Genomic DNA, 14,363 nt, shown 5'->3' on the forward strand with positions numbered 1-14,363 from the left:
CTACCCCCAACTGGTTCTATGAAAAATCAAGACCTTAATTAAAACACACCACAAAGAAATTGCCATAGGAGAGTACAAGAAAACCTATTTTTAGCTCGAAGGAATCCACTCTGCAACTGAATTGACTTGCTCTGTATTTGAAGAAAATAGCTCTGTAGCTACTCCTCTGCAACAATTCTTTAGAATGATACCTTCATCTGGTTGATAGGAGATCATATATGGTACCTAGGCTCTTAATTGTGACCTTGATACTACATGCTTCAGCTGTCCCTTCAGAATTGAATTCATGAGAGAATTCAAATTTTTTGCTCCAACAGGTTACAACATTCCTGCACATTCTTTCCTTTCGCTCTTTCACTATTTCACAAAGCATAACCTTCGGGCAATTTCATTAAATGAAATCAAGCCAATCGTCTGATCAAAAGAAACCTAATCAGCATTTACATTGACTTATTAGCCTTGCCTTCGCACTGGGCCCTACCTCCTTTTTGCCATTTCATGGGCTTTATCCTTCGAGCACTTCTCATTCGCAAAGTCGTGCTAGATGTTAGATGGAACTCTAACTGCTCGGCATTTAACTCTTACGGAAACCATCGACTTCTTCATTAACCATTCATTTACCTTGACTATTAGCGGTCTTTCGCTATTTCGTGAAGCTTAAACAACTTTCGACTTTGGGCCACGAAACAACGCGAAGTGTTGGATCAATTCGGAGATGACCATCCTTTAAGGGAGACCTTTATGCTTGCTTTACTTATGCCACTTTCTCATTGGTTACTGACTACCACGTGGCAATCAACCATTAGCCTTAGAAAACTCTTTGCATTTAATTCAACTTTAGCCACGTGTCCTTCCCTTATAACCATCGGTTACACCTTGGCAGGCCCTCAACTTCTTCTAAAACCATGTGTTTATGGATACATCACCATCTAGCATTACTCCTGGATACCTTCTCTTCTTTTTGCTATTTCATGAAGCATATCCTTTGGTTGGTTCATAACCATGAAACAACGTGAGCCCTTGGATCAATACAGAGTTGATCCTCTTTTAACCTCATGCTTTATCTGTCTTTGGGGCCGAAAAACCTTTTTGCCATTTCGCAGGGCATAAAAATGAGCACTTTACCATTGCGAACTCACGCAGGCCATTAGATTATATTTGAATTGCTCGATGCTTAACAACTTATTGAATTCAGCAGATGTGGGCCCTCTGACTCAACTCCATCCACTTGGCATCTAGTCACTTTCAAACTGACATGTCAGTCTTTCATTTGCTGAGAGAAAACACTGGGTTCCACCTCATCCTTGCCACCTGTATCTACCAAGTCACTTCTTATCCCGCAGCATGACTCACATCTGGGACCGACCTTTTAACATTTAGACCCACCTTGCTAACTATTGTGGCCTCTGCCACGTGCCATTATCTTACTCGCCCTCTAGACCAATTGGACCATCTGCTTGGAGTGCCATGTCATTTTGCTACTTCCCGAAAGCTAATTATCGAGCATCTTCATCCTGCGAAACAACGCGAACCGTCGGATCAGATTGGACTTGATCACCTTTTAGTCATTTAGAAAGTCTTCATTGCAGGGTCCCACTAGACACTTTCACCATTTCGTGAAAGGTATTTCACTTGCAAGTTCAGGCTGCGAAATAACGCCAGCCATTGGATCTTGGATGAGATGAAGCCATTTTCAACTGGGCCAAATGCACCATTTAGAACACATTTCCCTTTCACCATTTCACGAGTCTTAAACCATGCACAGCTTCGCCTAACTAAATAGCGAAAACCATAGATCCACTTGAGAGCTGCACGCAACTTACTGGGCTCGATAATATTAGGAAGAAAAGACATAAGGTGTAAAATTTTACGATTAATTCAAATAACCGCCTAGGCAAAAGACATGGGGGGACAACTCCTACGACCCCAAGACTCATTACTTAAGTGGATAAAGTAATGAAGGAATAGAAACCAAAGGGTTTTTATCAGACATTGAATGATTTAAAATTGAAACCTTAAACCCTTAAGAACCAACATAGACTAAAGCAATTGATTGTGTGTCTAACTCAACATTTCAAAAAACTTAGCCAATTATGGGGAAAGAAAACCCATTTTTTAAACAGTGATAACACAAGGTTGGATAAATATCTTTTGAAGATTGGTCTTACTAAAGGAAATACAGATAGCAATTTATATTACAAAATAACTAATGATGACATCTTGATTATTGAAGTATTTGTTGATGATATAATCTTTGGAGGAGAAGATGTATTATGTAAGGAATTTTCTATTAAAATGCAACAAGAATTTGAAATGTCTATGATTGGAGAAATAATTTTTTTTTTAGGATTGCAGATTTCACAGACTGATAAAGGTATATTTTTGAGTCAATCCAAGTACTTGAGAGAATTGCTAAAAAAATTTGGGATTAAGAACTCTAAACCGGTAAGCACACCTATGACTACAAATGACAAATTATCTCAAAGGGATGAATCTACACCTATTAATCCAACTAGATACAAATCTATGATAGGAGGTTTACTGTATTTGACACAAACCAAACCTGATATTATGAATGCAGTATGTATTGTTTCTATATTTCAGAGTAATCCTAGGGAAAATCATGAATCAGCAGTAAAAAGGATTTTCCGGTACTTACAAGGCACAACAAATCTTGGATTATGGTATCCTAAAGATGAAAATTTTGACCTATGTACATACACAGATGCAAATTGTGTAGGAGATGTGGATGATAGAAAGAGAACCACTGGAGGAGAATTCTTTCTTGGAAAGAGATTAGTTTCTTGGTTGAGTAAGAAACAGAGTTGTACATCTTTATCAACAGCAGAATCAGAATATGTTGCAGCAGCAACTAACTGTACATAGGTATTATGGCGTAAGAAAATGTTGAAAGACATCAAGGTAAAATGCAAGGAACCTATTACTATATATTGTGATAACACTGCAACAATTGATATATCTAAGAATCTGGTATTACATTCTAAAACTAAACATGTTTCTATCAAACTGAATTTTCTAAGGGAAAAAGTTGAAGAAAAGGAGATAAAACTGGTTTATGTGAATACTAAAGAATAGCTTGCAGATATTTTCACAAAACCTTTGCCTAAGGAGACTTTTGAATATTTTGGAGATCAGCTTGGAGTCATACCACCACTGGTAGAGACTTAGACAGTTGATGATTGTCATCAACCGGTAGAATTAAAAAGACAAATCTTTATTCAGGTATTTGATGAGGAAGCTACTTCTCAGGGGGAGTAGTTGGTATTTTGTATGGACTTGAATTTTGTGGCTTTGGGATTTGATGTCAAAGGGGGAGAGATATTTATGGAAAAACACATTTTCTTTTAAGGAAGAGATTGGTATTAAAAATAAATCTTTGAATAAACACATGTTGCTCCTAGGCGGAGAAATGGAGATTGTTGGTTTTTGGTATTTGAAATTTCTATTTTGGCAATTTGATGGTTTTTCCATCTTGTGTTGCCATCAATGCCAAAGGGGGAGATTGTTGGTATTTTGGTATGGTTTTATCATTGATGTCAACACCTACTGAAAACAAGCACTTTGAAGATCCAACAACATTCATTGGCAAGCAAGTAAACTATGCAACAGTTACTGGTATATGGTTCATCGGTGCCTGGAATGATATGGAAGACACTTGGTAATGTCGAAAATATCGTATGGACACTTTGTTCTAAAGAATTAATCATTGGTGTAATCATATTTTCATATTTGCTTTTACTGGCAAATAGGTCTAGGTTATCTAGGGTTACACCAACAAGTTTATCTTTTCCAGATCAGCATGGCACGCTATGGAGATGATTTATTATTGTTGTAAATGCATTAAGCCAACATGTTCAATCAGTTATTGCATCGGATATGATATTGTATGTAAAATGATTTTATTGTAATATCTTATAGAGCTGACCTACTAAAATTGGTCTTAGGGTATGGTATAAATGTAAGATCTTATTTGTAAGATCAAGTGTTTAATGCAGAAAAGAATTGAGTGAAGGTATATGCGAGATCAAGAAGAGGTATACACGAAGACATCACTTGAAGGTGAAGCTAGGTTTTGGTATAAGCATATCAGCATTACACTAGTACTGAATCCAACATATGAAGATGTTATTTTGTGCAGTACATTCTTATTGGATTTAACCATCCAACTGTAGTCAGTGTGACTCCCATTTTGTGATTGAGCAGTGAGCTCTAGGCTGTTGGTCTTTCTGCATGTGCAGACCCCATTATGTACACTTACTATCTGTAGTAGTATCATCTGATTGTGGGTAAGGTTTCCCAGTGTGGTTTTTCCCCTTACAGGGTTTCCACATACAAATATTGGTGTTATGTGTTGTGGATTACTTTATGTTTATGTTTCATGCATTAATGCTTACCGGTATAACAATTTACTATTAACACTATCTACCGACATACTTAACTTGTTTACCTGTATTAAGCATTAAGTTGGTCAATTAGTTTTTGGTTTGAATTTATTAAACAACTGATTCACACCCCCCCTTCTCAGTTGTCTCCGGGACCTAACAATTGGTATCAGAACCTAGTCCTCTTTTGCAGAAGTTTAACAGCTTGAGGAGATCCAATGTCTACTAATTATTTCAGGAAGGACAGTCCTAAACTTGATGGAACCAACTATGGGATGTGGAAGATTAGGATGGAGAGACATCTGAATTGCATTGGTAAAGACATCTAGGAAGTTACTAAGAATGGTTATACTACTGTTGTAGCTGGTCAGACTGCTCCAACTACCTTAGCCAAAGATGAAGAAAATGATTGCAAAGCAAGAGAAGCACTTTTGAGCGCATTATCAAATCAACAAATCATTGGATTATCAGATAGGTCTACTGCTAAAGCTATTTGGGATCATTTGGAAACACTGAATGAAGGAGATTCCATAGTCAAAATTGCAAAACTTGAAAGCTTCCGAGTCAGGTATGAACATCTGAAAATGGAAGAAGATGAAAGGATTTCTGCTTTTATGGAAAGAGTAAATGAAATTGTTTTGGGTATTAAATATTGTGGAGGAACTCTGAGTGAGGATGAAATTGTTTCAAAAATATTAAGAGGTTTGCCACCGGCATATAAAATGAAGGTTACTCCTATAAATGAGTTGAGAACAAGGCCTAATACATTAGTAACTAGGGATACATTGATTGGAAAACTTTCAGCCTTTGAAATTGAGGAATTTGGTCCTGTTGCTACTATAAAAACTGATTTGGCCTTTAAAGCATCAACATCATCTGCTCCATCATTTGACAAATCATACTGGAGAGCCTTTTATGCAAGAGAACTTGAAGAATCCAGAAAGCAAAATGAAGAGCTTGAAGCATTACTTGCAAGAAAAATGCCAAAAAGGTCCAGTTGGAAGTAAGTATGAAGGTAAAGCACCCTTTAAATGTTTTAACTATAATAAGATTGGTCATATGGCTTCAAGATGCCCTGATAGAAATTCTAGACTAAGAGAAGAAGATAGAAGAACATACAAGCCTAATCCTGAATATCAGAGATACAGATTTAAGAAGAACCAAGACAAATCTTATTACATTGCTAATGAAGGTGTGACTGATTATTCTGATGAGGATCCAAGAGACAATGGATGGGTTTTTGTTGCTATAATAGAAGATCAACCGATAGCTACTGCTCAACTGGTAGAACAAGCCCTAGCAGCTAAAGTTGAAGCAAAGGATGAATGGATCATTGATTCAGGATGCTCACATCATATGACTGGAGACAAAGGTAAATTCTTAAACTTCCAAGAATACAATGGAGGTTTAGTAAGATTTGGAGATGACAAAGCCTTTTCAATCAAAGGTAAGGGTTCAATATCTCTTGATGGTAAGCATAACACTGACAATGTCTACTATGTTGAAGGATTAAAGAATAATATTTTGTGTGTTGGTCAATTATTTGAGAAGGGATTTTAGTTACAATTTAAAAATGGAAAATGCAAAATCATGAATAGAACTGGTTTGGAAATTGCAACCGGTAATTAGACTAGAGGCAATATCATTCATTTGAATAACAATGAAAAGGCATGCTTAATTGCACATATAGATGAAATTTGGTTATGGCATAAGAGACTATGTCATGTAAACTTTGATTGCATGGTAAAAATCAGTACTTCTAAGGTAGTTAGAGATTTACCTAAATTGTGAAACCTTAGAATACAATTTGTAAGGAATCTCAATTTGGAAAACAAGTTAGAGCTAGTTTCAAAAGTATTCTAGAAAAACCCAATAATGCTCTTGATTTAATTTACACTGATTTATGTGGTCTAGCTAGAACTAGAAGCTTACAAGGTGATAGATATTTCATGCTAATTATTGATGATTATTCTAGAATGTGCTGGGTTACTTTTCTCAGAGAAAAATCAGAAGCACTTGGAAAGTTCAAATTATTCAAAGCAATAGTTGAAAATGAAACCGGTAAGAAAATCAAATGTTTAAGATCAGATCAAGGAGGAAAATTCACATCTAAGGACTATAATACATTCTATGAAGTAAATGGAATCAAAAGACAGTTATCAGCACCTCGGACACCATAGCAAAATGGAGTTGTTGAAAGGAAAAATAGAACTATCTTGAATGCAGCAAGAAGTATGTTATCAGAAGCAAATCTACCACACGTGTATTGGAGAGAGGGAGTTAGCACTGTTGTCTATACATTCAACAAATTTCACATCAAAGGTGAAACCGGTAAGACCCCTCATGAACTATGGTTTGGTAATACTCCTACTCTTAAGTATTTCAGAATTTTTGGAAGTAAATGTTATATTAGAAGAGATGAGTATGCTGGAAAATTTGATCCTAGAAGTGATGAAGGAATATTTCTTGGTTATTCATCTAAGAGCAAGGCATATAGATAAAATTGTTGAGAGTACAAATGTAAAGATTGATGAACAATTTAGAGGAACTTCAAGGTATATAGACTCTGAACCGGCAACAGAAACTGTGACAAATGAACCTATACTGAATCCACTGGTACAGAATGAAGATCTAGTTACTCTGGTATCATCAGAAGATTCCACAATAATTGAAGAGCAACGACAAACTAAGACACCCCAGTATGTAAGATTGAATCATTCTGAAGATCAGATAATTGGAAGCAAATTTAAAGGAGTTATGACAAGAGGAAGATTGGCAAATGAAGAGGTATGTCTTATTTCTCAAATTGAACCATCATCTATCAATGGGGCATGTGAAGATAAATTTTGGATTAAATCTATGGAAGAAGAATTAGGACAAATTGAGAAAAATAATACTTGGACATTAGTTCCCTGGCCTAAAGATAAAAATGTAATTCGAACCAAATGGGTATTTAGAAACAAACTTAATGAAGATGGTAAGGTTGTCAGAAATAAAGCAAGACTAGTGTGTAAGGGATATTCTTAGAAAGAAGGAGTTGATTACAATGAAACCTTTGCACCAGTAGCTAGAATTGAGGTAGTTATATTATTCTCAGCTATTCTAGCTCACAAGGACTAAAAAGTTTATCAAATGGATATTAAATGTGCATTTTTGAATGGAGATCTTGAAGAAGTATATATTGAACAACCTGATGGATTTTCTTTGACAGATGACAATGATATGGTTTGCAGGTTAAGAAAAGCTCTATATGGATTGAAACAAGCCCCAAGAGCTTGGTATGCAAGGTTGGATAAATATCTTTTGAAGATTGGTTTTACTAAAGGAAATGCAGATAGCAATTTATATTACAAAATAACTAATGATGACATCTTGATTATTGAAGTATTTGTTGATGATATAATCTTTGGAGGATAAGATGGATTGTGTAAGGAATTTTCTATTAAAATGCAGCAAGAATTTGAAATGTCTATGATTGAAGAAATAAAATTCTTTTTAGGATTGCAGATTTCACAGACTGATAAAGGTATATTTTTGAGTCAATCCAAGTACTTGAGAGAATTGCTAAAGAAATTTGGGATGGAGAACTCTAAACTGGTAAGCACACCTATGACTACAAATGACAAATTATCTCAAAGGGATGAATCTACACCTGTTAATCCAACTAGATACAAATCTATGATAGGAGGTTTACTGTATTTGACACAAACCAGACCTGATATTATGAATGCAGTATGTATTGTTTCTATATTTTAGAGTAATCCTAGGGAAAATCATGAATCAGCAGTAAAAAGGATTTTCCTTTACTTACAAGGCACAACAAATCTTGGATTATGGTATCCTAAAGATGAAAAATTTGACCTATGTGCATACACAAATGCAAATTGGGCAAGAGATGTGGATGATAGAAATAGCACCACTGGAGGAGCATTCTTTCTTGGAAAGAGATTAGTTTCTTGGTTGAGTAAGAAACAGAGTTGTACATCTTTATCAACAACAGAATCAGAATATGTTGCAGTAGCAACTAACTGTACACAGGTATTATGGCTTAAGAAAATGTTGAAAGACATCAAGGTAAAATGTAAGGAACCTATTACTATATATTGTGATAACACTGCAGCAATTGATATATCTAAGAATCTAGTATTACATTCTTAAACTAAACATGTTTCTGTCAAACTAAATTTTCCAAGGGAAAAAGTTGAAGAAAAGGAGATAAAACTGGTTTATGTGAATACTAAAGAACAACTTGCAGATATTTTCACAAAACCTTTACCTAAGGAGACTTTTGAATATCTCAAAGATCAGCTTAGAGTCATACCACCACTGGTAGAGACTTAGACAGTTGGCCTTTCTGCATGTGCAGACCCCATTATGTACACTTACTATCTGCAGTAGTATCATCTGATTGCAGGTAAGGTTTCCCACCATGGTTATTCCCCTTACAGGGTTTCCATGTACAAATATTGGTGTTATGTGTTGTGGATGACTTTATGTTTATGTTTCATGCATTTATCCTTACCGATATAGCAATTTACTGTTAACACTATCTACCGGCATACTTAACTTGTTTACCAGTATTAAGCATTAAGTTGGTCAATTATCTTTTGGTTTGAATTTATTAAACAACTGATTCACCCCCCCCCCCCCTCTTAGTTGTCTCAGGACCTAACAGTTTGCTCCAAGGAGCCTTTGGGTTGCCATGGAGAAGGCCTTGATAGAAGAGGAGATTTAGATCAGGCCACATAATACAAGGGATCAGTTCCAGAACTGAAACCCTATACCCCAAACATACAGGTTTCAGAAACCCCATTGGAAGGGCAATAACAGACACACATTGGGGTTCTCCAAACCCCCTCCTCCACAATAGTCACAACAAAACTAGAGGCAGAGACCTCCGTAGAGTCAGCAGGGCACAAAGCCCAAGTAGTGGCAGTCTCAGGGTCAGAGGAAAGATCAACGATCTCAGGTTCCTTACACACCTCTAGCTAGGACTCAGCAGTCCTCTAGGGGTGGGTACAGTGGTTCTAGCAGGACAGGGGGATAGCTTTTATCTAGGCCTTAGGGCATCCAGTTTCAAGCACGCGGTGCTTGTTTCACATGTGGAGCCATGGGGCACATGGCAAGAGAGTGTCCTCAGGGTCAAATGGTAGGAAATCAGAGGATGGCAGCATCAGAGCCTACAGTTGGAGATATGGGCAAGTCCCATAGAGTCTTCGCAACAGTTGACAACCGCTAGGCAGAGCACCAGACCATAGTCATTGAGGCTGTAGGTAAAGGTCAAAGGTAGCAGTGTATCTATATTATTTGATTCAGGATCTACTGACTCCTTTATATCTCCATTGGTTGTGGAGTGTTGTAGGCTAGTGGCAACTAGACAAGGTGTCAGTTGGGAAGTGGAGTTAGCTTTAGGGGCTAGAGTGTCAGTGGAATTTGAGGTTAGGGCATGTCAGCTTCAGATTGGCAATACCATCACCTTAGTAGACCTTAGAGTTACACCACTTGGATCATATGGCATCATACTTGGCATGGACTAGCTTTATGCCCATAGAGCCAAGATGGATTGCCACCTAAAAGTGATTGAGTGTGAGGATGATCATGGTTCACTCATAGTAATCACTGGGATTCAGAGACCTGTGTCTCTTCGTATGATTTCCGCAATGCAGCTTAAGTGGAGCATGTGAAAGGGATGTCAGTTATTTGCCATCACCATCAATGATAGATAGGAAGAGGATGAAAAGGAAACATCGATTGGTGACCATCCTATCCTTAAGGAATATTCAGACATGTTTCCTTCAGAGCTACCTGGAGTGCCACCCCGTAGAGAGATTGACTTTCATATAGACCTTGTACCAGGAGCTGATCCAGTATCAAGAGCACCTTATAGGATGACCACAAGTAAGCTTAATGAGCTCAAGATGCAGCTTGAGGAACTCCTAGAGAAGGGTCACATACATCCTAGTGTATCCCCTTGGGGTGCACCAATCATCTTCGTGAAGAAGAAGGACAGATCTCTTCGGTTATGCATGGATTATCGTCAGTTGAACAAAGTAACCATCAAGAACCAATATCCCTTGCCCAGGATCGATGATTTATTCAACCAACTTCAAGGTGCCAAAGTATTTTCCAAAATTGATCAGAAGTCAGGATACCATCAGTTGAGAATAGTGGAAAGCGATATCCACAAGACCACATTTCGCACTAGATATGGCCACTATGAGTTCACCATGGTTCCATTCGGTCTTACGAATGCTCCAGCTATTTTCATGAGCCTCATGAATGGGGTATTCCGTACATTTCTTGACCATTTTGTGATTGTGTTCCTCAATGACATATTGATATATTCTCAGAATGAGAATGAGCATGAGGAGCACCTGAGACAGGTTTTACAGTGTTTGAGGGACAATCTGTTGTATGGTAGTTTGTCGAAGTGTGCTTTCTTTCGTTCAGAGATCAAGTACCTCAGGCACGTTATTTTTGGTGATGGGATCTCAGTTGACCCATCAAAGATTAGAGCTATTATGGATTGGCTAGCGCCAACTGGTGTGACAGAGGTCAGGAGCTTCGTGGGCTTAGCAAGTTATTACCAACACTTTGTTGAGGGATTCTCTAGAGTCACACATCCTATTACTTCTCTTCAGCATAAAAGAAAGAAATTTGAGTGGTCAAAGAAGTGTGAGAGGGCCTTTCAGGAACTCAAAAAAGCACTTACTAGTGCACCTATCCTTGTAGTGTTAGATCCCTCAGCTGACTTCATGGTTTGCACAGATGCTTCCCTAGAGGGTTTAGGAGTATTCCTTATGCAGGATGGTAGGGCTATAGCTTTTGAGACTAGGAAACTTAAGACTCATGAGCTTAAATACCCTACTCATGACCTTGAGCTTGCAGCAGTAGTGCATGCACTTGTGAGGTGGAGACACTTCCTTTTGGGTCATCATTTTGAGCTTCATTTAGACCATCAGAGCCTTCAATACATATTCACTCAGCCGAACCTTAATGCACGTCAGAGGAGATGGATGGAGTTCTTGTGTGAGTATGATTTTGATGTTCACTACATCAAAGGGAAAGAAAACGTAGTTGCAGATGCCTTGAGTAGGAGATGTCATGAGGCTTACACCATATCTATGGGCACGGATTTGAGAGATCATATATTGCAGTAGTTTCCAGAGGATGGATGGTATTTAGAGGTGTGTCAGATGATACGATCTTAGGAAACTCTAGAAGGGAAATATGTGGATTATTCCTTAGAGTCTGATAGACTATTACGCAATAGAGGGTGCATCTATGTACCTTCTTCTGGGGGATTATGAAAGTTTATTGTCATGGAGGCTCATAGAGCTCCTTATGTAGCACATCCCAGAGTTAAGAAGATGCATGCTGACTTGAGATAGTTATATCATTGGCCAAGAATGCGGTAGCTCATTGCTGAGTTAGTAGCCCAATGCCTTGAGTGTCAGAGAGTCAAGGTGGAGCACCACCATCCAGGTGGGTTGCTCCAGTCTCATGCTATACCAGAGTGGAAGCAGGATACTATATCCATGGATTTCATCATTGGTCTCCCTATGTCATCTCATCACCATGATTTCATCTTGGTGATAGTTGACAAGTTGTCTAGAGTGGCCCACTTTTCACTAGTTCAGACTACCTTCACAGCAACAGTAGTAGCATAGGTGTTCTTACGAGACATTGTCAGACTTCATGGTGTTCCATGCAAGATTATTTCTGATAGGGATTCCCTCTTCACTTCTTCCTTTTGGAAGGAATTACAGGCAGCTATGGGCACCAAGCTCAATTTCAGTATAGCCTATCATCTGGAAACGGATGGACAGACAGAGAGGGCTAACCAGGTGTTAGAGGATATGCTTCACATGTCCGTCATGGATCATCAGACCAGATGGGAAGAGTACCTTCCCTTAGTGGAGTTTGCCTATAACAATGGGCATCACACTTCATTGGGGATGCCACCCTATCAGGCATTATACGATAGGCCTTGTAGGACACCATTGAGTTGGGACCACATAGAGGATAGAGTTGCTATTGGTCCTAAGATAGTTTGGGATATGGAGCAGCAGGTGGATTTGATTAGGCAGCGTCTTAGAGAGGCACAAGATAGATAGAAGAAGTATGCAAATGTGAAGAGGATAGATCGTAGCTACTTGGTTGGAGATAGAGTCTTCTTGAGAGTGCGACCGCATAAGAGTCCAATCCATTATGGAAAGGGTTCTAAGCTTGCACCTCGCTTTGTAGGACCATTCAAGATTCTTGAGAGGATAGGACTAGTTGCCTATCGTTTAGCATTGCCACCTAGCCTGTCACGCATCCACGATGTGTTTCATGTATCAATTTTGAGGAAGTATATCTATGATGAGTCTCATATTTTAGATTGGGATGCCTTGTAGGTGGAGTCAGATGAATAGCTAGCTTTGGAGCCCATTCACATTTTGGCATGCAGGACGCTGGCCCTTCGAGGTCGAGAGCTGGACCAAGTTAGGGTCCAGTGGGATTGCTATGATGAGGTTATGGCTTCATGGAAGGATGCAGCACATATGAGATCATAGTACCCCCATCTTTTTGATGAACTCCAAGAAGAAGTTCATGCCTAGAGGGGGAGGGTGTGAGGCCCTACCCCGACTCATCTTAGCATTTCAGTGATTTTCATGTTGAGACTATTATGGATGCTTTATTTTTTATGCATTATGGATTTAGAACTTATATGATTTCATGATTTGGATAACATTGATATATATGGATGCTTCATTTCTATGCATTATAGATATAGAACTCTACATGATTCTAGAATAGGATAAATTTGAGATGATGTATGTCATTATTAGATTCGCAGGACTTTATTATGATGATAGAAATAGGATGCATGTCTTATGTATGGATCAAAATTATGAGGAGTATGATAATTGCTTATGTGGATTTATTTGGATATAAGATATATTAATTTTTTTAAATGTAAATTGTATGCAGAGTGTTTGATGTGTATTCTTATTCATGTGTTTAATATTATATGAGGTTATTTGGAATTACTAATGTGTAATTGAAATGTGCAGGAAAATTATCCATGTGACCATGGAAACATTATGGAGAACCAAACTTAGACCTATGTACGTTCGTAAAACTAGGGGTTGTCTATTTGGAGAGACAACACCCCATATGTATCGTATTTTATTTGTAATAGTAAATGATGCATGTGTGTTAAATTTTATTTATTGATTTATTTAAATCGAACAAGAGACAAATTTCATGTATAATTTTGTAATGTATTTTATTGTGTCACTGATTTTGACTTGTCTCTTGGAGGGAGTTGTTTCAACCATAGCCTTTTCAAACATTTGAATGTGGTCCCAAATTTTCCTTGGGTAGAGAGTCTTTGGAGTGGTCAACTCAGGTTTGACCCGAAAGTTAACTTCAAATGGGTTTCTAAGGGGTCAAATGGACTCCTAGGGGTAGTTTAAATTTTTTTCCTAAGGCCTATAAGGTATACCTATGGGTTAGGAGTATTTTAGGCATGTGACTACTCCCATGTGACTATTTAGTCACCTCAAAAAGTGGGTTTCCTAAGGTGAGCGAAATTCAATTTAGAAGGTGCGATCTAGGTTAGATAACCTTCCTTTTTGATGTGAGATTCTTTTCCCACTTTCTCTTACTTTTTCCTTTTTCAGTTTTAGGCCTTTTTAGGCAAGGATTAGAGATTTTGTGGGTAATCACCCACTCTCCATTTTTGGAGATCATGTAATTTTGAAAAGAATAGTTTTTGGGATAGAAATTTGGCTAAGTGTAGAAGAAAGGATTGTGGAAATGGGTTGCTCATCCTCAAACTACTTCTAGCAAACCTTTGGGAAGATTGAAGGGTTGTTCATCTTCTCCCTTTCACATTGCATGTTTATGTTGGAAAGATTGTTGTATGTAAAAGTTGTTTTCTTGTATTTTCCTTTGTGAAATTATTATGTG

Source organism: Cryptomeria japonica, chromosome 11, assembly GCF_030272615.1.
Source record: "Cryptomeria japonica chromosome 11, Sugi_1.0, whole genome shotgun sequence".
Taxonomy (NCBI): Eukaryota; Viridiplantae; Streptophyta; class Pinopsida; order Cupressales; family Cupressaceae; genus Cryptomeria; species Cryptomeria japonica.